The following is a 26,382-nucleotide window of genomic DNA, read 5'->3' as shown; positions in this document are numbered from 1 at the left end:
GTTCCAGAGGCTCGTTCTATCCTCATTAAGGTTAAAAATGACAGGTCAAGGATTCTTCCATGCTGAAGTTTCACTTGCTCAGAAGAAAAGCCGCCTGTCTCCGGAGCTACAGTCAATCCATAGAGAAGGCTGCTCTTTAGTCAGGAGTCACAGAGGCCAACCTGGTTGGTTCATACTGGGTTTGCCTCAGTCAGCAAGCCAGTCCCGGGAGAGAAGAGCCCCGACTCCTCCTGCCCGCCTGTCTGAGGGTTACTTCATGGCTCACCAGCAAGGCCGGGGCAGTAGAGCTCTGTGGGCCATGACTCCGCAGCACCTCTGCTTTTAGCGCTGGGTGAGACCAGCACAGAAGAGCTCATTCCCCTTCCCAGCACCTGTGTTAGCAGAACAGGCGTTCCCTTGCCCCAGCTTTCCTGATCAGGCCTTCCCTGGTCACTGGGCCACATTTTTACCCTGCAAATTCCTGAGAAATATGGCAACGGGGAACACAAAGCACGGTGAACAGGTCTGCACGTGTCGTATGCAGAGGGATGCTGCAACCGACGTGCTCGACCCACTCACAGCAGGAGCATTTTTGAGGATTTTCACAGCCAAAGAGGGTGACTTCTGTTGGGACATTACCAGACCAGAGCCATCTCTGCTCAGAGCTCTAGGGCTCAGGCCAACCACTCTTCAGGGACTGGAACTGCCCAAAGCTGCTTCCGCAGGGAAGTGCCCATGTTGACTGTGGGAACTGCATATGGCCCCTCCACATGCATGGAGGTGGCTGTGCATCGTACAGAGAGATTGTCTGGGTCTCCTGGCATTTAGAATATATCAGTTTTGCAGCCTAGCCACCTACTTTCTAAAGCTTGTGGTCCTGCCCCAAACCGTGGAGAATGTCCACCTGCCAGAGCCTCCCACTTCAGCGCCTCTGCTACATAGTTTCCATCACACACACAGCGGACACCAGGGAAATGTGTCAGAAGCAGTCTAAGTGACAGGCTATCTGCTCATTCAGGCAGGTGGTCTAAGCTTTGTCCTTGAGTCAAGTTAGGCTACAGGGAAGTGACACCTGTAGATGACACGAGCTTGTTCACTAGCTTACTTGCCTTCCTCAAGCTGTGTTTTATCCTTCAACTTTCACCTGAGTTTAAGAAATAGCCTTATAATACCTCCTTCTTCATTGGCCACAAATGTAAAAATGTGTCCACTATAACACTTAATGCCCCCACTATCAAGCCTCATGTGAGAAACTGCTTTTAGTGCTAGGAAAAGTATCCCTTGACTTTCAGTGAGATTTGTTATAAGAAATAACCTTATGAAATCTGTCTCTTCCCCACAAAGCAGGAAGCTATTTCTGCATTTCTGATACTGAAGTCAGATAATATGACGCCCAGTCACAGGAATTATGCTCTCTTACAGATGTCCTATTACTTCTGCCTCTTTTCCTTGGCTCTGATTTTCTGTCTTTCTTTCTACTGTATTCATTTTACTGTTTATTTCCTTGTTGCAAGTCTTCTCAAATCCTTTTTGGAAACAGATGAGAGTATACATAAATAAAATAAAGTTCTTCAAAATATAAGCCAAACATACATAAAAATATGAGAGCCAGGCAAGTTCGAATACAACTTGATTCAACAATGATCATGACAGTAGGCATTCAGTTCATGGAAGAAAGAAAACGGGTCATTCTCATACATGCCTCAGAGCCAGTGATCAAGCTGGCTCTAGTCTTGAAAAAACAGGAGAGAACAGAATGATCTTCCAGGGAATTGGCCTCAGTTTCCAGGGACTTGAGGAGTTGAAGGAGTTATATAACCCCAAGCTGGGAGCCAGCAGCTCTGGCCTTGTCTCTGTTCTTCCCCAGACTCCGGGATGGTGTGGGGTTCTGATGACCTTAGCCTTCCCACCTGTAAAATGGAGCTGAGTTCCTCTGTGGTCATCCTTGTGGTTTATTTTACAGATGAATGTGAGATACTTTCTAGGTTTACTGGAAGAAAGCCTCCATAATAAGTCCCTGCTATACCTGTCAGAAGAAAAGCTCTGAAGATTTTCGGAGGACCAGCGCTCACCTCTTTTAATGAGAAAGAGGTAGCAGTGAAGTATTCCCCTGCATAAAGCTGTGTTACGTAGCCAAGAGCGACTGTCGAAGTTCATGACTTGATTCCATGCCCACTGTGCTTCCTTCCTCCCAGATGAGGCCAAATGTCTGAACAACATATTCCAGGACAACATCCTAAGGTCCCTTCTGGTCCTGGGGCAGCCAGTCTGCCCTACTGTCCTCCTCCTGCAACCAGCCCTCAAGCTGCAGCAGTGGGCTTAGCAGCACCTCCTGGCACAAGATCACTGGCCACAGCCATCCAGTCACAAAGTGCCTGTTGACCTGACGCTTCCTGGGTTGCTCAGAACAATCTGGAAGGGACACCTAGGAGGCCCACCTGGGGTTACCGGAGGTTCCTACTCTCATCCAAGACAATTACTAGTGTCTTAAAGAGCCTTTCTCTTTTTGAACAATATATCAGTCTAATAGGTACCATTCTAACTATGGTAAAGACCAAAGAACATATGGGTGTTGTGAACTTTAAAGAAAATACAGAAAGAAGCTTACAGCTAAGATGAAATGCAAAGATCAAAAAAATTAAAGAGGTTAGTAGAGGATATTAGAAAGGGCTGGGATCCAGCAAGAAGGAAAATGAACAGACTTTCTATGCCTTGCTAACTGAAACATCAGCTTTGGTAATAGAGAATCCTTGGATAATTCGCATAGTTGAAAATCATTTAAGAAACTAGACATAATGTTAAATGTTAAAAAAAATAAGTTTCACAATAATCTTAGGGGAACATTTTCATTAAGCAGAAATCTGTTTTCTCTCCAACCTTTGTATAATCTTTCTAGGGGCTCTGGGCTGGAATTCAGGGGACAGTCAGAGGCTCTCACAGTGACCTTGGGGATCCTCTAGAATAACTGCCCACAGCACTGGACAAGTTTTCTTTCTAGCACTCTAAAGAGCTCAAGCTTTGCTGCGACCCTCCTGCCTGGGACACAGGTCTTACTATACCAGAAATAAGCTCATTTCGCTTTCGAGTGGGTGTACCTATAAACAACAAGCAACACTGTAGAGAAGTAAAGGGTGTGGACACTTCAGGCTGGTTTTGAAACCTGGCTTTACTTCCTATGAGCTACATGACCCCTGGCAAGTTACCTTACCTATTTGTACCTCAGTTTCCTCCTCTGTAAAATGGGGACAATAATGGTACCTAGTTCATATGGTTGTGAAAATTAAATGAGGGGAAAGAAAACACATTATAACAATACCTGACGATGGCAAACACTTGATAAGTGTTCCTGATGTCATAAAGCTTAGGGTTATTTCTTATAATGAGTTGAGATCAAATTTAAAAGAGGATGCACTGGAACAAGCTGACTGGGTGGGACTCAACAGTCCCAGATGTGATCACTCTAAAACCCAAGGAATTTCCACATTAATAGGGTTCAACTTCTTAACTGGAGCAATATTTGGGAAGCCACTTCTCTCTGTGAAGGACACACAGCAGGAGAGCACTCCGCAGGAGGACACAAGCTTCAAAGTGTCCCGTCTTCTTCAGCGGCCCTGCCGGCACTTGCGGCGGCTTGGTGGCCGGGCAGCCCTACTGTATTCCCAGGTGACCAGCTCTCCTGGGCTGCTTCCCACTAAAGCGGCAGGCAGGGAGGCCGTGGTGCCCCTACATGAGGCTCACTCCTCAACAGAAAAGCCTCCAAGGCCCTGCCAGGTTGGCAGATGTGCCTCAACATGGAGGCTGCCCAGCGCCTCTGCACTGGCAACAACTTGTCTGTTAATCTCCGCTTGGGAAAGGAAGAGGCCGCAGAGGCCTGCTAGAGCATGGCAGAGGGCTGGCTTCTGACAGTCCGGATGTGGGAAAACTGCTTCTATCGTGGTCTGATTCTTCTCATTTATTCTCAAGTTGAAACAAGTCTCCAGCTGTCTGTTTGTTTAACTATCATACCGTCCGAGATTGTAAACTCCAATAGAGAAATCCCAATCGATTACTGTTTCTGAGCCCCACGAGCCTTTATTAAAAAAGAACTTCTAGGTGATGTAGGGGCCTGCAGTAAGCCGCAGAAATACGAGGTTCCATATTCAACCAGACACAGCACCAAGAACTTCACATGCACAGGTACTATTGCTGCCATTTTAAAGGTGAGGGAACTGACGTGCAGAGAGGTTAGGTAACTTGCCTGCCCAACCAAGGTCAGGTGATATAGCAATCAACACCTGGCAGACCTAGAAATGGAACCCAAACCCATCTAACTACAGTCTGTGCACTTCTCACTGGGCCACACTTGCTATTTCTTCATCTATAAAGAGGGCACCAAGCTGGAAGCCGGGGGCTCCAACAATTTTCTTCTCTCCTCTAGATTCCAGCAGGCGTAGGACAGCAACTGGGGTTCAGAGAGTCAGTCTCTCAGGGCTCATTGGCAACGGTCTGACGGAAGAACAACTGGAATTTAAGGCAAGTCGCCCTAGCGAGAGGCTGCGCAGACCGCCCGCCCAGCTTCAGGTGGAGAAGCCGGACTGGAGGAGACAGACGCCTGGGTGGGCCTCCCAGAGGCAGGGTCCTGCCGGCAGGCTGGAGGTGGCAGGTAAGCCCACTCAACTGAGAGCAAGTGGGAGAAAGATGTGGACTGGCTCTGGTTTTCCATTTCAACGAACCTGCCCTCTGGTTGATATGACTCAGTCACACAGGTAGTGGGAAGAGCTGAGCTACAGCCAAGGGCTTCTTACCTCAGGGTTTGCAAAAGAAGAAACGTCAGTCAGCTAGTCAAAATACTGGATAGCAGGAATAAAATCAAAACAAAGCAACAACAACAAAAACTAAGATTAATATAGGATCTATTAATATCCTACTGATAAAGTGCTGGGGACCGGAGAGCCAGCTTCCGTTATGTAGGCCAAGGGCCTCTGTCCCTGACATCATCTGTGAGGTGAAAGCCTCGGAAGAGATACTGTCTTGGGCTCCTTCTGGCCATGAACTTTATAATTTTACGGGCAAGCGCTTGCTAAACACGCCCCCTCTGGTGCTCAGCACCATGCCGGGCACCCCGGGAGGCACAGGGGAAAAGGACGGTCTAGGCTAGCAGAGATGGTTAAGTCACACTGACTCCAGCGCTGTCGGAGCTCAGAGAAGTAGCTGGTAGAGTGGCCTGCATGGAATAGATGAGGCCTGTGAGTCTGGAAGGACAGCAAGGATTTGAAAGACACAGATAGGAGATTCCACGTAACAGGAAAAAACAAGACTTTAGCTCTCTTTGGGCACAGACCACACGGGTCACATCCATCACTGTATCTCCAAGAGTGTTCGACAAAGTAGGCACTTAAGAAATAATTGTTGAGGGACTTCCCTGGTGGTCCAGTGGTTAAGAATCCGCCTTGCAATGCAGGAGACGTGGGTTTGATCCCTGGTCGGGGAACTAAGATCCCACGTGCCACAGGGCAACTAAGCCCACCTGCTCTAAAGCCCACGTGCCATAACTAGAGAGCCCGCGCACCGCAACTACTGAGCCCGCGCGCTCTAGAGCCCGCACGCCACGATGAAATATCCCGCGTGCCGCAACGAAGATCCTACAACTAAGACCCGATGCAGCCAAATAAAGAAAGAAATATTTAAAAAACAAAAAAGAAAGAATTGTTGAAAGAATAAATGACCCAAACCAGAGAAGTAAGAATAAATACGTGCTGTTCTGTGAATATGTGCAAGATTGGTCCGACTACAGAGCAGAGGGTACAACTTTGGAACAGATAAAATCACATTGATGATGGTAACAAAAATGAGTAAGCACAGTAAATCTTTCTGTGTTCTACCGGTGGGTCTCTTAACAGCCTCATAGGGTGGGTGCTGTTACCATTCCTACTTTACAGCCGGGGACATGAAGGCTCATAGATGTTGGGAAGCTTGCCCCAGGTCACGCAATTGCAGCCCTGGGACTTGAGCCCAGGGGCCCTGACTCTCGGTTCAGTACTTTCCCATAAGACAACAGAGCCTCGGGTTACGTCTGACAGAGGCTAAATCCCAGACCCTCTTCTAGTTGTGTTCTCCTCCTAGGCCACCTGTAGCTTTATGATGTGGACTGCTTTCTGAGAGCAAGCAACTTCTGAGCTGAGACCTGGCCTTTTCCAGGTACAATGCTGGTGTCCCACTCAGGTGAATTAAACAACCAACTTTTTGTTTTGAGATGATTATAGATTTACAGAAATAGCAAAGATACAACAGGGAGGGCCCATGTATTCTTTACCCAATTTCCACCAAAGGTGACATCTTACATAATTATAACACAACATCAAACCCAGGAAACACACTGGCATGTTATGTGTGTCTGGTTCTATGTCATTTGGTTACATGTGTAGATTCGTGTAACTGCCACAGCAACCTGGATATAGAACTGTCCCTTCACCACCAAGATCCCCCTTGGGCCACCTCCCTCTCCCCCCACCAGGCCTCAACTCCTAGCAACCACAACTCTGTTCTCCAGCTCCATCATTCCGTCATTTTAAGAATGTTATATAAATGGAATTACACAGTATTTTAACATAGCTCTTCAAAGTCATCCTAAGAGTAGGACTTGATCCATTTGTTCAGATTCGCAGAATATAAAACAAGAGAAAGATAAAAATTAAGCAGAATAAGGAATGTTTCTATCCTAGTTCTGCCATTTCTAGCTATGTGACTTTTGACAAGTTATTTAACCTCAAGTCTCAGTTTCCTCATCTGTAAAAATGGGTATAAGGTTTAAGGATTAAATGAGGTAACATGTGAAAGCACTTGGCAAATGGCAGGTGCTCAATAAATTCTAGCTGTTTGTTATTATTAATAACAAGCCAAGGAAGCCTCTGTGCTTCTTTATAGAAAATCAGGCTCTTAACGGTCACAGACGATTAAGGAAATGACCAGCCAGCCCTTAAATGACCCCAGGTTATTCTTCTCTTTGCTTTCCAAGACTCCACTGTGGAAACAACCCAGGGACTTTTAAAAGGCGCTTCCAACAGGCATCTTCATGAGCACACCATCATGAGAACAAGCAGCCAGTCCCCAGGCCAGATTCACTAGGGGGCCTAGAATTCCGAGAGGGGGAAAAACAGTCAAGAGCTCTGTTTAGCATAGAATGCGTCTAGAGGACAGCCAGGGTTTGTGCAGAGGCCTCCAGGAGCCCAGTGAGCACAGAGAAGGGGACAGTGCCAAAAAGAGGCAGGGGTCAGATGTGTGATCGAATTAGGTGCTGCATGGATACCCCACAAAGCTCAGCATCACTCAAAGGATGGATGTTTGAAGGGTGACAATGGCCCCCACTACCCACGAGGTCACCTTTACTATGACTAGCTATGGAAATCTGAAAAAATCTCCCCCAAAATCCCCTATGCAAAGACTCCATTATATAGTCGAGAGAGCACTTGACTTCGAGCCTTTGAGTAGCTGGGAACACAGCACAAATGGCTGGCCATATCTTAAGCAATATGCCCAAGGTCCATTGAAAACAGACAAAAATGGGTATTCAGGAGCCTTCATGATTTATTGAAAGTAGCATTGTCTGTGCCTTTGCATAGCACCAGCAGGGGTGGGATTGAGGGCGCTCCTCCTGACGGCGGGGTCACCCCATGTGTCTCCTGTTCCCTTGGACTCTTCAACTCCCCGGGCTCGCATTCACTCACTCACTTTTTCTCCTCTGAAGTTAAAGAATACTGCCTCATCTATCACTGACATGTTGGGTTTCAAAAGGACTGGGAGTGAATTCACTCTTTTTAAAAAAAAAAAAAAAAACAAATGAGCAGAGCTTGTCTGGGAAGAGAGAGGAGAAGGTAAGGGGGTGGGGGGAGGCCGAGAGCTGACGATGGCTGCTCTCCTCCAGCCCCGTGCCCAAGCGAAGCCCTGTCTGGCAACCTGGCTCATGGGGGCGGGGGGGGGGGGCGGGGGACAGAGGCTTCCGTGCCGTGCCATGTGCTGCTCTTCAATCCACGTGTGCGCTCACGCCGCCTCTCTCACTAGCCTTTACAGCGTGTCTCTAGTCCTGCTTACTGTACTCTGGAAGGCACGCGTGTTTCTGATGCCTCCAGGAACACGTGTGTACCTGAGTGGAGGGAGAATCTGTGGTGCGGTAGCAGAGGCGCACCAGACTCCCGAGGCCGGCCGCCTTGCGGCCTTTAACAGGATGGTGCCAGGGACCTCCAGCTCACAGGGTCCCCAGCTGATGCCTACTCTTCCTCCTGCGATGTGGGGGGTGGTGGGGGGGGGGTGGGGGACTCTCCTGGGTGGCACCACAGCTGCCCCGCTGCCCAGTCAGAAACCCAGGAGTGTCCATCCATGTGCCCACCCCCTCCCTTTTTGGGCCCTGATTCTACCTCCTCAGTGTCTTTCTCACCTGTGGCTTCCTGTCAGCTGTATGACTTCAGGTTAGCCATCTCACCTAGATGACCACTAATTGGCCCCTTCTAATTCATTCTCCACAGAGCCTCCAGAGAGATCTTTCTAAAAAGAAAGTCCTAGCCCATCACTTCCATATGTAAAATGCTTCAATGGTACCAATTTGAATTCAAGAAAACACTCATATCTCAGGGCAGAGCAAACAAGGTCCTCCAAGATTGGCCCTGGTTCCACTTCTAATAACATCTCCCACTGCCTCTGTGAGCCCTTCCTGTGACACAGCCATGCCAAAGGCCTGCAAATCCCAGAACACACCAAACCCTTGCGCTGCTCTGTCTGGAACATCCTTGGAGAAGTCATTCCCAACCTGCTCTCAAGTGCTCTCCTTCACTAGAACAGGAGTCTTCTCTCGGCTCCTATCAGCCCGGCACGGAGCATGCTCTGGACCGTCTGTGTCTTGCAATGACTGACACAAAGCGGATGTCAATGCTGTTTTCTGAATACTTCTGCTGCAGTGTATTTTCCCATGGATGAAAGATGGCAGGCCTCTGCTTAGCTTGGCTGAGGTCGGTCATTTCACAGATTTCTATCAAACGTTAGCCGCACATCCTTCCCAGGCAAGCAATCCTTGGCCCTTCACCCACATCAGGCTCTCTTCCCACCACATTACACTCCAGCTGTTCTGAGGAAAACCCAATCCAATGGCAGTCACAACTAGCAAGCTGCCTTGTTGACTATAATTTTTGAAAGCCTCTTGGTTATGAGATTAAAGCATGCTTGGGTGAGTCACCGACATGGGTGTTTGCATGTAATCGACAAAGTCCTGGGCTTGGCATCAGTCACCGTCCTGACTTTGTGCAGCAGTCAGAAGGATTTATCTAGAAAGTTTAGAGGTTTTTCTCTTACCATCCTCACCCTCCTTTAAAGGATACAATCTTCACTTTTATGCCAAGTCTTAAGCCAGAGAAGCCTACTATCTGTTTAAAAGCCACTCCTGGGCGGCTTCTGATGCCCACACCTCCTTTCCAGATGGTTCCTGGAGGGCACCATGCCTGCGCAGGCTCCTAGGACTGACTCCATACCAAATCTACTCAGGTGTATGTCTCTTTAATGGAACTGTTTTCTAAAAGAAACTTCTGGAGCTAGGAAATAAGTGGAGAACCTAAATGTAAATCTTAAAACTATAAAACTGCCAGAAGAAAACATAGGAAAAAATCTTCGTGACCTTGGGTTAGTCAAAAATTTCCTAGATGTGACACCCAAAGCACAATCCATAAAAAAAATTCAATAAATTAGACTTTACCAAAATGTAAAACTTTTGCTCTTCAAAAGAGTATAAAAAAATAAGCCAGAGAGAACGAAAAGACAAGCCAAAGACAGGGAGAAAATATTTGCAAATCACAAATCTGATAGAGGATTTATATCTAAAATATAAAAAGAAATCTCAAAACTCAGTAATAAGAAACCAAAAACCCAATTAAGAAATGGGCAAAAGATATGAAGAGACACATCACCAAAAAAGATACGCAGACAGAAAATATGCACATGAAAAAGACGCTCAACATCATTAGTCATTAGGGAAATGCAAATTAAAACCACAATGAAACACCACTACACACCTATTAGCATGGCTAAAACATACAAACAAACAAAAAACCCTGATAATACCAAGTGCTGATAAGCAGGTAAAGAAACTGGAACTATTGTACATTGCTGGTGAGTGGTAGAGCCACTCTGGAAAACAGTCTGGTAATTTTCTATGAAGTTAAATAGACACTTGTCATAGGACCCAACCTTTTCTAGGTATTTACCCAAGTGAAATGAAAACAACCATCACACAAAACCCTGTAGGCAGGGCTTCCCTGGTGGCGCAGTGGTTAAGAATCCGCCTGCCAGTGCAGGGGACACGGGATCAAGCCCTGGTCTGGGAAGATCCCATATGCCGCAGAGCAACTAAGCCCGTGCGCCACAACTACTGAGCCTGTGTTCTAGAGCCTGCGAGCCACAACTACTGAGCCCGCATGCCACAACTACAGAAGCCCACGCACCTAGAGCCTGTGCTCCTCAACAAGAGGGGCCATCGCAATGTGAAGCCCGTGTACCGCAATGAAGAGCAGCCCTTGCTCTCTGCAATTAGAGAAAGCCCGCGTGCAACAACGAAGACCCAATGCAGCCAAAAATAAAATAAATTAATTAAATAAATTAAAAAAAAATAAGATGGGGGAATTCCCTAAAAAAACCCAAAGAAACAAAAAAAAACCCTGTAGGCAAATGTTATGGCAGCATTATTCATAATCGCCCCAAACTGGAAACAGCCCAAATATCCTTCAACTGACAAATGGGCAAATGAACTGTGGAACATCTATACCATGTATACACTTATACTCTGCAATAAAAAGGAATGAACACTGATACACACAGAACACAGGGGTGAACCTCAAGTGCACGATGCTAAGTCAAAGAAGCTAGACTCAAAAGCTACCAGCTGTCTGATTCCACTTACCTGACATTCTGGAAAAGGTAAAACTACAGGGACAGAAAACAGGAGGGTTGCCACGGGCTGAGGGTAGGGGAGAGGGGTTGACTACAAAGGGGTGTGCAGGAATTTTCTGGGGCGATGGAACTGTTCTATGTTTTGAGTGTGGTATGTGTAGCTTGCAGAACCGTATGCTAAAAGGAGTGAAGTTTACTGTATGTAAGTTATACCTTAGTTGGGAAAAAAAGTAATTCTGCCTAAAAATGTGGCTGGTGGGTCTAGGGCTTAAGGTGTCAGGAGACTCTAGTGACCACAGAAGGAAGTTTCTCCCTTTCTCAGAAATGGCAAAGAAACGACTCAAGAGTTGATCGAACCCACAAGCAGTAAAACAAATGCAAGCCGACACAATAATAAAACACCATTTCCAACCTACCATATTAACAAAGATTAAATGGAACCCCCAGACTCTCAATTTGGTGAGAGGCAGTGACAATGCACTATTGTTCCCTGCTGGGGAAAGCCTAAATTAGTCTAACCTTTCTGGAAAATTATCCTGCAGCTTGTCTCAAAAGCTCTAAAAAATGTACATGCTTTAGGATACCTAGAAAAATGTTATTACTAGGTGATGGGTAACTGATGGCTATTTTGGGCTTACTTGTTAATTTAAAATTTTCATAACACAAACTTGTATTACTTTTTTTATTTTAAGATTTTTTGATGTGGACCATTTTTTAAAAAATTTATTTATTTTATTTATTTATTTTTGGCTGTGTTGGGTCTTCGTTGCTGCGCTCAGGCTTTCTCTGGCTGCGACGAGCAAGGGCTACTCTTTGTTGCAGTGCACAGGCTTCTCATTGAGGTGGCTTCTCTTGTTGCGGAGCACGGGCTCTAGGCGCACGGGCTTCAGTAGTTGTGGCACACGGGCTTCAGCAGTTGTGGCTCGTGGGCTGTAGAGCGCAGGCTCGGTAGATGTGGCGCACGGGTTTAGCTGCTCTGTGGCACATGGGATCTTCCCGGACCAGGGCTCGAACCCATGTCCCCTGCATTGGCAGGCAGATTCTTAACCACTGCACCACCATGGAAGCCCTGATGTGGACCATTTTGTAAAAAGTCTTTATCGAGTTTGTTACAATGTTGCTCCTGTTTTATGTTTTGGTTTTTTGGCCCCGAGGCATGTGGGATCTTAGCTCCCCGACCAGGGATCGAACCCGTACCCCCTGCATTGGAAGGCAAAGTCTTAACCACTGGACCACCTGGGAAGTCCCAAATGTGTATTACTTTTATAATACAACAATAAAAGTTAATAAAAAAAGAGAAAGTATCGCAGAAAAATAGTTATTCCCTTTAATGCGGTCCTTCTAAGAATGTATTCCTGAGGAAACAGTCCAAACCAATTTTGATTAAGAATGCATAAGAATATTAATTGCAGTGTTATTTATAATAACAAAAACTGAAAGCCACCTAACGGTGGCCACATTAGGAAGGGTTATGTAAACTGTGGTATGTCTGTTCAAAGGGAATGCTTTGTGTCTCTTATTCGAGTGACGTGGAGTGTGATGCGCGACTCTACTTCCTTCCCTTCCTTGCTCACAGAGGTTGCCTGCTCTCCCCGTGACTCCGGCACCAACTGCTGAGTGCTTCAAGACACTCCCAGTCTCGTCTCTTACCGCGGTGCTCCCTCCACACACCTAACCAGACCAGACCGCCCCTCACCCGCCGCTGCCAAGCAGTAGGGGCCCAGCCTTCCTCACCCCAAGGCCTCCACTTCAAATCCTTCCCCTCCACCCAGACCCACCGGACGGATCCCAAATGAGGTGAGGTCTTTCCAGGCCATCGCTGCTGGTGGCCTGTACTGTAGCCCTTCCCGGGTTCTTCCCCGTTAGAGGTGGCGCTTTTGTGAGGACAGAAACAGGGCCTTTCTCGGCATCTGGGCACACGGTTAACATCCAGTTGGTGTTACATGTCAGGGGCATCCCCATGGCACAGTTACTAGTATCATCTCCCTTTTACCGACTGTTACCTCTGAAACATGTTACCTCATTTCACTCATGATTATCTTAGGAAACGGAGGCACAGAAAAGTTAAAGCAAAAGAGTCAGGATCGGAGCCCAGGCGGCCTGTCCCAGGCCCATGCTCACAAGCTCTACACTGTCTTGTCACTGACTTGAAGCTGGTGGCCACAGGAGAGCTGAGTCTGGGCCTGGGGCAGAGTCTGGAGCAGAAGCATGTACCCCAAACGAGTTCCGAGCTAGGCCTCTGGGTAAACAGGACAGATCTCCACAGGGACCAAGAAGGAGTCCTCGGCAACAAGGAGTCAGGAATCCAGGCCTGGAAGCCAGGCAGCCAGGCGGGCGGAGGGCAGGGAGAAGCTCAGGCAGAGCTCTGCTCCCCTCTGAGCTCAGAAGTGTGCTCCTGCAGGCCAGCCGGGGAGGCAAGCAAGACTGCAAGCTTGGCTGGACAGAAGCTTGCAGGAAAAGCTAAGTCCCAGGACCTGGCTGGGGTGGAGGACAGGAGAATGAAGGGAGAGCTCCTTGTAATTCCCAGAGCAAAACTCATAGCAAATCAGGTTGGCATTCTCAGAGGTCAGAAACAGTTCCCAGTGCAAATGTACTTCAAAGTCAGTAGACTTATTCATTAGCAAACTTTCTTATTTAGGGGACTGCCAATTTAATGCTGACAAGCAGATTAAGAAACCTGCTGGGATCCCCTCCCTGAGTGTTGTCCTTCAGGTCTGCACTCATTTCCTCCCACTCTGGCACATTTCTTTTACCTCCCCCCCCCCCACCCCACCGCCCCGGGGTGGGGGGGTGTGGTGTGTTCAAAATTCAAGGGCAATTAAATACTTTCTAATTTGCTTTCAGTATCTGTAGTGTTTTCTTACAGCAAATTGTTAATTGCTATTTTGTACAGGAGAAGACTTTTAAAAACAGAACGACCTTGTTTCTCATTGACTTTTAACGTGGCCCCTTCAAATCATAGCTAGTGTCCCCAGGTAAAATACCAAAGCAGCCACTTCCACACTCAGCCCAAACTCAACGTTTCCTGTGCACCCGCTTGCTCTCTTTGTGTCTGTATTCTGTCCATGAGACATTAAGCTACTCTGAGGGCTGGGACCATGTTCTAATCTCTTTGTCCCAATACCTAGCACAGTACTCTGTGCCTGGTAGGTATTTATTTTAAATGTGAGAAATTAAAAACATCAGTCAAAAGGGATGTTCTAAAGTTATAAAATACTTTTAAAGCTCTTAAATTCTCTTTAGTTAAAAATGTCTGTCACGTGCCATTTAAAATGGGAATGAAAGAAGTACAAAACAAACAACTGTGTTATAATAATACCATTCTTTAAAAAGGTGGGAATTTCCTGAGTAATAACAAACAGGGCCACATCTTCAAGATCTATGGGCACAGTGTCCTTGAGCACCCATTGACTGTGGAGACATTCTGAGTGCTAGGAGCAGCTTGTAGCATGCCGCTTCTGTACCAACACCGCAGATTTATGAGTGAGAAAGAGGTTGCAGCGAAGTATCTGCCTTCTACACAGCTGACACTCAAGAACACAGGCAGGGAGGGAGGGAAGGGAGTAAAGAGACAGAACCACAGAATGATGCGAATGAAAACCCAGGCAGTACTGCATCAGGCACCGATAGGAGATACGTGGAGAAGGAGGCAGCCTGTCGGAAGCGGCTTCTGGAAGAAGTGGGGGGCCTGCTGGGGGGAGCGAAGTGGAGGCCCAGGCCATGAGAAGGCAGGGAAGGACGAGTGAGTACAGGAGACGGGTGGGTGGGAAATGGGGAACACCAAATACCGTCCAAACCACCGAGGGCCTCCAAAGCCAGGGGGCATTTGGATCCAATGGAACAATCCAGCAGCTCGCAAACGCTGGTCTGAGATCAACAAAATGAGAAAAAGGTTTTCCACAAAGCTCAACCAAGTCAACGTGAGACTGCCCTGAACGGTGAAGTTAAGTCTTCCTTTGTTTTGGTGCTAAAATGTTTTCATTTATAAAATCGTGGAGGAAGTAGATGGTAACTGGCTTTTAAAGAAAACGCTCTTGGGCTTCCCTGGTGGTGCATTGGTTGAGAGTCCACCTGCCGATGCAGGGGACACGGGTTCGTGCCCCGGTCCGGGAAGATCCCATATGCCGTGGAGCGGCTGGGCCCATGAGCCATGGCCGCTGAGCCTGCGCCTCCGGAGCCTGTGCTCTGCAACGGGAGATGCCACAACAGTGAGAGGCCCGCGTACCGCAAAAAAAAAAAAAAAAAAAAAAAAAAAAGAAAATGCTCTTGTTTGGCAAAATAAAACCTTGCAATCCTATATCTCATCCCAGAATATTAATGGAAATCTCACTATCCATGAAATCTACTTAAGGAGACTGCAGGTTCTTGAGTGACAGGTGAAAGCAGCATTTGGGGGAACTCAGTCTGGCAGCGGAGTTCAGGACAGACAGCTGACAGAACAGCGGCAGAGCCCCCGGCTTGCAGAACCAGGCAAATCGGAATCAACTGGGCCTGCCCCAAGAGGCAGTCATGGTTGAAATCTAAGCATCAGCTGCAAGGGTTCCTTTTCCCCAGTGCAGGTTTTACTAACGTCAAAGGATTCCATGTCTCTTACGTAGCTGTTTGGTTCACATTCAAGTGACGTTGGGTGTGACATGGGGGCAGGACGAGGACGTGCAGAGTGTCCTGTGAATAGAAAGGGGAGAGTCCAGGAGCTTCCTAATCATGAGAACAATTACCCAAAAGGCAGGGCCCTGGAGGAGCCAAACCTGTCCCGTCTGTCAAAGCCACTTTACCTGAAAGGCTCGCACCACAGAGAGGACGGAGGCACTGGCCACTGCCCCACTCGACCCCCAGAAGTTTCTTATATACCACCTTGTCAGGGTGAGAGCCCTTTGTCTCACTTCACTGCCCCCTGGAAATGCTAGGGACTTAAGTTTGAATCATCTGGGCACAATCTCAACCCCAGCTGTGATGTGAGTTCTTTTCTCAGACAGCCCAGCAGCAACTAATACAAAACTCTGTCTTGTGGAAATCATTTCCATTAAAAGCAAAAGCAGGCTCTGATCAGAATTCACAGAGGGAGAATTAGGCTGGGGATCCCACCATGGTATACAGATCATTTCCATCTCACCATGGGGGAAGGGTGGATGGCGGCTGATGTTAGCTCACCCCAGAAGGACTCTTTGCAAAAGGCAGGTGGAGGGGCTTGGTGCCTTGCCCACCTTGCCACGCCGGCAAATCAGGTCTCCAACAAGCCTGAGCGTCTCCCTTTCCAGGGGGGCACACTGGGGGTCTCTTTGCCTTCCCCCAGAGAGCCTCTTTTGCCGGGCTCCCTGAGGGGCACAGCTTGCTCTGAGGATACAGAGGTGAACACAGAAGTGCTCAGGGAGCCTCAGAAGCACTGCCAGCCCCCTGGGGTGCTAAAGCTTCCCGGCTCCTCACACCTGTCCAGGCAGCTCCACCTTGAGAAAGCCCTCATTACACCCTGTCCTACACCCTGTATGCCCTGGCAAGTAATCAAACACCCAACCCTTTCATTCAAAAGAGGAGGAAACCTCTCTGATTCATAATAAGCATTTAATTCTCTTACATAAGCACACCTCTCTTCTAGAGCTACAGTCCTTCTCCCAGATCATAACTGCCCCATCGTCTTTTTAAAAAGACCAATATAGGGCTTCCCCGGTGGCGCAGTGGTTGAGAGTCCGCCTGCCGATGCAGGGGACGCGGGTTCGTGCCCCGATCCGGGAAGATCCCACATGCCGCGGAGCGGCTGGGCCCGTGAGCCATGGCTGCTGAGCTTGTGCGTCCGGAGCCTGTGCTCCACAACGGGAGAGGCCACAACAGTGAGAGGCCCGCGTACAGGAAAAAAAAAAGACCAATATGTACAGAGATGCTTAGAGACCTTGAAACACCCTTAACAACAAGCACTGGGCAGGGGCTGGAGATATAAAGGTGAACAGATGCTGTCCTTACCCTTAGGGAACTTACAGCTTTAGAGAAGGAGACAGGGAAGCAAATGGAAAATGACCAGGCAACATGAAAACGTGATCAAGACAGGTGACACGTATAAACAAAGTGCTCTGGGAGCCCTAAGCGGGAGGCGGGATGGATGCGCTGGCCAGTGCAAGCTTCTCTGCAGCAGGATTCAGTTTCAGTCTTCAGCTTCCTGGAAACTAAGAAAGGTTTACAGGGGTGGGGGTAGAGCTTTTCCGTTCTATAAGAAATGAGCCTGGATAACAGGCAAGCAGAAAGAACCGGAAGGCGAGTGAAAAGCTTCTAGGGGTGGAGTGGGAGCCATGCTTACTCGCTAAAGTTATATAAAAAGCAGTCTTCAGAGCTCTGCTGAGGATATATTCTGGCCATTCTGACCGAGGGCATCAGCTACTGGTCCTCACTGACAGCCACTGCACTGGAGGGCACCTAGTAGCGAAGGCCACGCTAGGACTCGGTGCCCAGTATCCCCGGCCCCCAGTCGGGTAGAGGGCACGTTCCCCTCTCTGCCTCTGGCTACTTTCTGCCCCCTCTAATCACCCCACAATCAGAGTTTCTTTTTACAGCATTAACTTCTGGGCTGTTCCAGATGCTCGAACTGGCTCAAGCTGCCTTCTCTAATCCAAACTTTATCAGTAATAGATGGAATCTTCTTTTTTTTTTTTTAAGATGGAATCTTTTGATCTCGGTCTGACTTGTGTGTCTATTTCTCAGTGGTTCAGAACTCAGAAGGGACAGGAGTGTGATGGAACACGACCCTTAAATCTTAACAGGGTGGGCAATCGGTGACCCTCAGCTCTTCACCAACCATGTCCTTCACTTTGTTTACCGTGTGATTCAGGGCTTCCCTTCCCAAGCAGCCTTCTTTCACTAATCCCATCTACCTAAGAACCATCACGTTGGGTATTCCTTTAGCCCTGTGTCAACTCACTATGCCCTTGCTTTTATCTCACTGAAGTTTCTTGTAAGTACACAGAGTTCTTCACAAATTCACTAAGCAACTTTAGGGTGGAAAGTCTGTCTTCCACTGCCTAAGGCTCCTTCATGGAACTATGAGTAGTAGCACTTGTAACACGATAGGAACTCAAGAAATACCTGTCCAGTGAGAGCCGGAAATCATGTCTGAGTCTGTGTTTTTAACAACTTCCAGAATAATACTACCTGTATTCCTTCCAATTTTTGAAAATTATGAGTAACTGGCTATGTGACATGCCTAAAGGAAGAGTGAGCACATGAAAAGTTTAGGGTTATAGTCACAAGCTGCTCAGCAAAGTTACTCCGACACTTAATGATACAGGTTAGTTTTTATGCGTATGCTAACAAGCCACAAACAGTTACCAACTCACAGAAGTGGGTGTAATTAGCGTTACTCATACACAACTAGGTCAAGTTTTCAAGTCTGTCTCTTGTCCACGCCTTGGGATGCATAAATGTGGATTGTTTGCTCTGATTCCATATGAAATTAGTGTGATTACTAAACCAATCTCTCCTTCAAGGGAAAGATTTCAATACCCTCTGACTGGGAAGTCCTATGCCCCACGTTCCCTGAAAGCTGGAGGCGGTGGCGGTTCCCTCCTCAGCTGCTCCACTGCGCCCCAGAGCCATCCTAGATAGCCTGGGGGCTGAAGGGCTCAAAAGAGCACAGACTCTTGGCTGAGGATATATGTATAAATGAGATGAACAGACGAAGATGAAAATCTTGCTCATAATAATGAAACTGGTAACTGGGAATAAGCGGAAAATTCTGACAGGGTGATAATTACTCTTTAAGCCTCCCTGATTCTAGAACTATCCCCACGGCTGACGTGATGCGCTGCCTGTCAACATTGAACCAGAAGCTCTGAACTTCTAGTAAAAGCCTTCCTGTACTGTTTACCATTACCTTAAAGAGAAGTGTAGCAATTCTTATGGTGGCAGAGATGACACAGAGCAGCTCTGTCCTCTTTAGTCTTAATTCAATTGGATTTCCTTTTAATTATTCGTGTCAGGCCAACCCAAACAATGTGTGACAGCTACACACAGGACGTGAGAGCAACTAAAAAGGTTAGTGAGGTTACAAATGTTCTCCAAGGATCTGAGACTGCAACGAAAGTTCTCAGCACCATTTCAAATAGGATGGGTTTCTTATTGAGTCTAAGCAGTAGAAAGAAGGACTTTGGGGCAGGAGACCACTCTCCAGTCTCGACTTTACCGAGTTTAGGAAGAAGCTCTGAACCGCCTCTCTTACCATTTTACAGTCTAGGACCCTTATGAGTATTTTTTTTTAATAATGGCTAATGCAAATAGGAAGAGTCTATGCTGTTAACACACTGAACAATAGGAAAGACGAAATCCAAGACCACAGTCACTGGGACATCTCAGGAGACCTAGTCTGACTCAGAGAGAGAGAGTGAGAGAGAGAGACCAACCCCCCCCCCCGCCTCCATGTAGCCAGAGAACTCCTGACAGGTATTTCCATCATAGGTGCCCTTATTCACAGGCTACTGGAAAGAGGATAAACTGCTGTGATCTTTCTGGAAGGGAATGTGGCAATGTTTCAAAATTCTTAAATATGTCTATATTTCTGACCCCATCAGCACAGTTCCAGGACTGTCCTAAAGAAATAACCAGAGATCACAATAAAGATTTATGAACATAGATGGCCACGGCACTATTTATAGTATCAAAAAATCAGAAACTAAAAATCCACAATTGGGGCAAGGTTAAATGTTTAAGAGCATATTTGTATGATGGAATATTACATAGGCATTATAAGGTTTTAGAAGAATTTTGAATGACATGGGGAAAAACTTATGTAATATTAAAATGCAGAATATAAAAACTACATGTATGCTATGCTAACCGCACCTCCCTCCTACCTGAAGTGGGAAATTCATAAGAAATCATAATATACCCAAATATTAACAAGAATATACTTTTGCTTTCATAATCTGATTTAAAGCTTCCTTTCTAAGGAAAAAGTGGGCACCAAAGGGGCCTAACTAAGAACAGAGTGGAGGAACTAAGAACAGAGCAGGAGGAAGTGTTTCTCGCCCTCCTGTGCGTCTGGTGCCACATGCCTCCCCACTACAGCTCATCTGTCTGCAGCTTAAGGACCACTTTGAGGCTGCTGGCTCCCAAATGGCCACCTCTAGGTGAGCCCTCCTAACTGACCTCCAGACCTCTATGCCCACATGCTTATTCCACATCTCGACCTGTTCTGTCTCCAGCTGGCCCCTCAAACGCAACAGACCCTCAGCGGAAGTCATCTGCTTTCTTCTCAGCTCTCCTATCCTAAGGTATTTCCTGGTCAGTCCATGGTACTGCATCAGTGCACACGCCTGAACCTGAAGCCCGACCCCCTGATTCAAATCTCCCCCCTCACCGCCCGCCCCCTCCCTTCCACATCTAATCAGGACAGTCAATTTGTCAAGGCTCGCCGATACTCCTTCCTCGCTCGGATCTGTGATTTTCTCTCTCCCCAGGGGCTCGATCTCAGGTTGGGCCCTTGTCATTTCTCTCTTGGAATATAAGCTTCCTTTACTTTCTTCTTTCAGTCTACTCTCCATACTACAGCCAGTAAGCTCTTTCTAGAACACACTTCTGATCACGTCCCTTCTGTATCTGAAATCGTCCCGCGGCTCCCCGAGCCCGCTCCTGCAGACTTCACGGCCTGGTCCCTGCTCCCTCCGCAAGCTGCTCTCTCTTCGCAGGCCACATCACACGACCTGGAGCAATGCGATGCTGCCCAAAGGCGCCACCCCTCGCCCCTGCCACGCCTGCGCCAGGAGTTTGCATGAAATGCCCCACCCCGTGCATTCGGAGCCTGGCTAGCCCCTCAAGTCTTTTAAAGGCCTTGGTGTACACACCGCCCCTGCTGGGAAGTCTTCCCTGATCCCGAGGCAGGGCCCATCCTCTCCAATGCAGTCTCACCACACTCTGGGACAGCTCTGTCACAGCACTTAACGTTTTCTGTGTGGTCTGCCGGCTCCTTCACTACACTATAAACTTAAGGACGGGGACTGTTCATTTCCAGCACCTACCACATACTTGCTTTCTGTACCCAATAAATGCTTTCTGAAGACATGCTGCTGAAGGGAGGACTCTATGACTAAGAAAATAGAGACCGAGTCTACAAACATATCCAACCGCCTGATCAGTAGCTTACTCTTGTGCTCAAGTGATGACATAAATAATAAGATCAAGGAAGAGCCAGACAGGATGATTACGCCCATCCTTCTTACCTTGCACCAACTATCACACTGTACAAAAATTAAAACAGCAGAGAGCTGGAATGCTCATTTCTTAAAAATAACTGCATTGTAGATAAGGAACAGAAACATACTTAACTATATTTTTAAATGCACGATCCAACAAAATACATTGCTACATACAGCAGCAGGGGTCGGGGGTGTGGGGGGAGAAACGCCATACAGCTTTCTGTGAGTCGTTTTGCAATGGCTGTCTTCCCACCTTCGGCATCCTACCAGAGGGCGGAGCCAGTGTCTCTGCAGGTGGGCTCAGGAAAGCGGGGTGGATGGGATGAGATCTGACTGTGGAGAGGCTGCTGAGCTCGCAGAGGTGGGAAATTAAGAACCACTGCTCTTCTTGCTTCAGGCTAATTAAAGCTACCTGATTGTAAATAGGGTAAGGGAACTGGTGCTAAACGGATTCATCCCTTTACTTCTAGCCTCCAACTGGACCCGCTAAGCATGATACTAATCAAAGGAATAATTTACTTAATTGCGCGAAACTATCGCGAGAGGTAACTCAGCGCAAGTGTTCTCTATTACCAGCCCAACTCCCCAGTGCAGTGGTGAAGGGCTGCTAAAAGCTGACTGGGTAAGAGAGCTGGATTTCATTTAAGCAGGGGTCAGCACACTATGGACCACAGGTCAAATGTGGCCTACCACCTACTTTCCGTATGGCTCACAAGCCAGGAACAGTTTTTATATTTTTAAATGATTCACAAATAATCAGAGGAGGAATACTGTTTTGTGACATGAAAATTATATGAAATTCAAATTTCAGTGTCCATAAAGTTGTACTGGACACGGCCACACTCATTTGTTTGTCCCTGGCTGCTTTCACACTACAACAGCAGGGTTGAGTAGTTGAGACAGAGACCAGATAGCCTACAAAGCCTAAAATATTTGCTAGCTGGCCCTTTGCAGAAAGTCTGCCGAGCCCTTACTTAAAAGGCTGGGCTAGGCCAAGGTCATCCATAATAGCATTCCACAGCAGCTTGGGTCCCAAGGTATCTAAAAATTGTTTCCACCAATAAATTTACCTTTACGATCAAGTCCACTCAAAGAAACTGCCTGAAGTTTGGGCTTCAGAACTGTGCCAGGTGGGAATCATATAAGATGAAGCTGAGAATTTAGTAAAGGCTCCTTTAGTTCGATGGAAACACCAGATTTTCTTCACTATAACTTTCTCTAAATTCAGAAAGTCAACGGCTCAGCAGGAGTCATTCACATCCCCTGACCACCCGCCGGGGACCCCAGAAGCGGCACAGTTTCCCGCAGTCATGCTTGTTTCTCCAGAAGCCCTCACACAGAGTGGCCTCTAAGCGCTATCACCTGACTGAGCAAGGTCGGGCTGGAGAGAAAGCTCCAGAAAGCTGTAGGTGTAGTTTCCTGAAAACAGTCAATATTCCCTAAGAAGTTTTTGTTTGGGGGCTCTATTTAGCACCCCACTATCCTCCCTTGCTATCCTTTCTGAAGGCAACGGCCCAGGCACAGAACTCCAAAAGGAGGCGAGGCCTTGTCATCCTATCATGTCAGAGTCAGGCAGGGTCATCTCCACCCCTAGGTGGGAGCAGGCTACCAGGTGTGCACAAACAGAAGTGCCAGGGAGCTTGCGCACCCCACCCCCCCCCACCAGAGCAGGGGGTGGAGGCCTCTCACGGTTCCCCTTCCCCAAAACTCAAGATCTGCATGTCATTGTAAGCCATTATGATTACTTTTACTACAAACACAGAAAAGTCTGGGACTCCCTTTATGGGAGTCTCCTTTTAAGAAACAGGAGTGACGTGTTATAAATCAATAAAATAACACAAGCGCCTGCGTTCAATTCTAGATTTAACATGGCAGCAGGAAACAAGGGATATTATTCAACTCATCCAGCCAAAAAGCACATAGAACGCACTCGGCACCTGCACTGACTTTCGGGGCAGCGAAACAAAGGCGCATCATTTCACTGAGCTAGGACCTGTTAGAACTAGGTTCGCCCTCTAGGTAAAAAAGATGCTTGGAGTAGTCAAACCAACCTCGAAGGCAGTGCTTCGCAGTCTGTTTCATACCACAGTATATACAGAACTTGCTAATATTTGAGCATATACTGGGTAAGCACACAGGACTGCAGGCAGGTGGTCCCAGGGGACTGGAGCCAGCTCAGGTGGCCCTGCGGCCTGAGGGTGCACTGTCTCAGACATGGGCCAGGCAGCTCTGGCCTAAGCTGTTGCCTACAATCACCCAGTGACCGAGTTGCTCTGCGTTTCTGCGGTTACTGTGACCTCCAAACCATTCTGTCCTCGACCTGACAAATAGCCCCCACGCTGGTGTCCTCCACCTCACTCGTTCTGGAGATCATCACAGTAAGCTGATTTCTTTGAAAGGCAAAACTGGCTTAGCAGGTTTATTCTGCGTTCAAGGGCATACAGTGCGACACAGATATTGTCCCCTCTCACGGAGGCCTCTCATAGACCCTCTCTAACTGAGGCTGGTGTAGGAGGACATATTTTTTTTTAGGACTGCCACCAAAAATGAGGACACAGTGAACTGGGGCAAACAAAGCATCAGAGAGCAACTCCAAACAGCAGGCTATGCCAAAAGCACTGAGGAGAAGTGGGTTTTCGTGAGGGCAAATGCAGGCAGTAGGCACAGGAGAACAAACGCAGGGACTGCTGAATGGGGCCGTTTAGCTGATTTATAAAGGATCTTGCCAGTGTCCCTCGCTACGGGAGGTTGATGTGCTCCTTCTTCTAAAGCTGTGGTCCACACACTTGTTTTCTGGGGAACCAAGGAATCAGCTCCAAGGATGCAATTCCATTATTTTCAAACCTTAATTAACTGGAACCTAATTAGGACTTCAAGGGTTTTTTTTCTCACTTTGAAGGAAAACTTTTCTCTCTCAAGTCAGCATGGTGTAAATGGAGGAAAAGTGAACAAAGAGCAGGCTATCTGGGTTTCTTGCATATAAGCAACTCATCTAACCTTTGGGGACTTCAGCTTCTAATCTATAAATTGAGAGGGCTGATGAAATACAGGTATCTAAAGTTATTTTCATTGGGATTGACATATATACACTACTATATACTATAAAATAGATAACTAATAAGGACCTACTGTAGAGCACAGGGAACTCTACTCAATACTCTGTAATGGCCTCTATGGGAAAAGAATCTAAGAGTGGATATATGCATATGTATAACTGATTCACTTTGCTGTACAGCAGAAAGAAAACACTGTAAATCAACTACACTCCAATAAAAATTAATTAAAAAGTTATTTTCAGCAATAAAATTCTGACTCTAAGACATGCCAACAGATCAGTATCAACGTGAAACTGTGATCATTCTTCTACCCTGACTGACTACCACACCCCTCCTAATGCGAGCTGAGATTGCTGATGGTCTTTTACAGTGTTTAGCGTATTTAACGTATTTAATTCAATCCAATTTTATAACAATCTGATGGGGAAAGGTTTCTAAAATGGTATAACAGAAACCTCTCATTTGATGTGCCTGAAGCAGTGGTGGGTTAGTTTTTCCAGAAGCTGGCTAAAGAGGGGAATCATACAGAAGAGATACATGCATAACTAAACATTTGTTTTACTTAATTTATATAAATCTACATTCATTCACTTTCAGAAAAAATGTAAAGCTTTTTGAAAAGGTATGCTAATTGGATTTCTACATACTTTTTTCTGATAAACTACTCGTAATTCATCATGTATAATTTATAGTTTTTGTTTCATTAAAAGAGAGTGAGAGCTTAGACATCTGTAAAGCAATCTCAGTACAGAATTCCTCCTGAATTTTTTTTTTTTTTTTTGCGGTACGCGGGCCCCTCACTGTTGTGGCCTCTCCTGTTGCGGAGCACAGGGTCCGGACGCGCAGGTTCAGCGGCCATGGCTCACGGGCCCAGCCGCTCCGCGGCATGCGGGATCTTCCCGGGCCGGGGCACGAACCCGTGTGCCCTGCATCGGCAGGCGGACTCTCAACCACTGCGCCACCAGGGAAGCCCGCTCCTGAATTTTATGATCTTTTCCCCCACTCTTCTATAGTTGTCACACCCAAACAGCAGAACTTTTGGAGATTCTTCTTCATCGAGTGTTTCCAAACAATTTAACTGAGTTTTCACAGAAACACCAGCTTTTAAAAATGTTCTTACTTGATCAGTTTACCTAATATTCAGTTAAACTGCATAATTATAACAACATGTACAACTGGTGTAGCAGGCTGGGAATAAAGAGGGCTGACCCTTGATACACACAACTCCTGGTGGAAGGGAGCACAGCCAGCGCGTGCAGTGCACCGTGGCACTGCTCACTGTGTCGGGCAGAAGGTGCGGCGAGCACTGGCTGAGAGGACCGTGGGGCAGCCAGGTGAGGAGTCCAGGGACGCAGGTGGAGAGGCCTGTGTAGTGCCTGGGAAGAAGGGCAGGGCCGGAGAAACTAATTTTGGTGTTATCAGCATCTAACTGGTAATTAAAATCATAAGAACACAGGAATTCATTCAGGGAGACAGTGTGGATAGAGAAAAAGAGGATGGGGTAGACTCCAGGGAATGCCAACTGTAAAGAGGTGAGCAGAGGAAGAGGCTCCAGCAAAGGGACCAGCAGGACATGACTAGAGATGTATGAAGAGAAGCAGAGAACCAGTCTGCTTCTCTGCTTCTCTCCTGGGCCAAAGGCAGGACAGAAGTCCAGGAAGCAAACACTGAGAAGCGTCCTTGGATTTACAACCAGGCAGCCGCTGGTAAGTGAGAATGAGCTTCACGCCCCAAAGAATGATCTCACTAAAGGAAGGAGAGGAGATCCTCCACCCTCTTCCATGCCCATGACGCCTCTTCCACTGGCTCTGCCATCTCCTTCAGAAGCCACTCTGCCTACTGTCTCCCAAGTGGCATTCTCGAGCAGGCAGGTCTGCTCAGGCTACCTGAGCCCAGGCAAGGGAAGGAGGGGCATGAGGGTTCCAGAAGATGCCTTGACTCCCCCAAGCACAGGCAGAACAGACGATCCATTTGTCCCAAGAGCCGCTAACTTATTCGTAGGCCCAGAGCAGCAACTGTTTGCCATGCCTTCTGAGAAGCATTTGTGTAAGTTTATCACAAAAAGGACGCAATGAAATCTTCAATTAGAAAGTTTTAAAACAAGGCTGTTAAACTACTGATAAGCTACTCATAATTCATCATAATTTCTGATAAACTACTCTACTTTGAGATCTCTCCAAGCTGAAAGGCTCAGAGAAAGAAGTCTCTGCGAGGCTGCGCTCTGCCAATGGTCTGACGAACGGCTCCCTCAGCCAATCCTGTGGCCCAAC

The 26,382-nt window shown here is 47.3% G+C and overlaps 1 protein-coding gene across 2 annotated transcripts in view; it reads right to left on the bottom strand.

The window, feature by feature from the left end:
• The window catches only part of DIS3L2 (DIS3 like 3'-5' exoribonuclease 2), a 323,449-nt gene that overhangs the window by 51,165 nt on the left and 245,902 nt on the right, over positions 1 to 26,382 (bottom strand). The window lies entirely within an intron of this gene.

This window comes from Phocoena phocoena, chromosome 7, assembly GCF_963924675.1.
Source record: "Phocoena phocoena chromosome 7, mPhoPho1.1, whole genome shotgun sequence".
Classification (NCBI taxonomy): Eukaryota; Metazoa; Chordata; class Mammalia; order Artiodactyla; family Phocoenidae; genus Phocoena; species Phocoena phocoena.
Note: the sequence above shows the minus strand (reverse complement) of the source record. Positions and strands in the feature narration are given on the sequence as shown.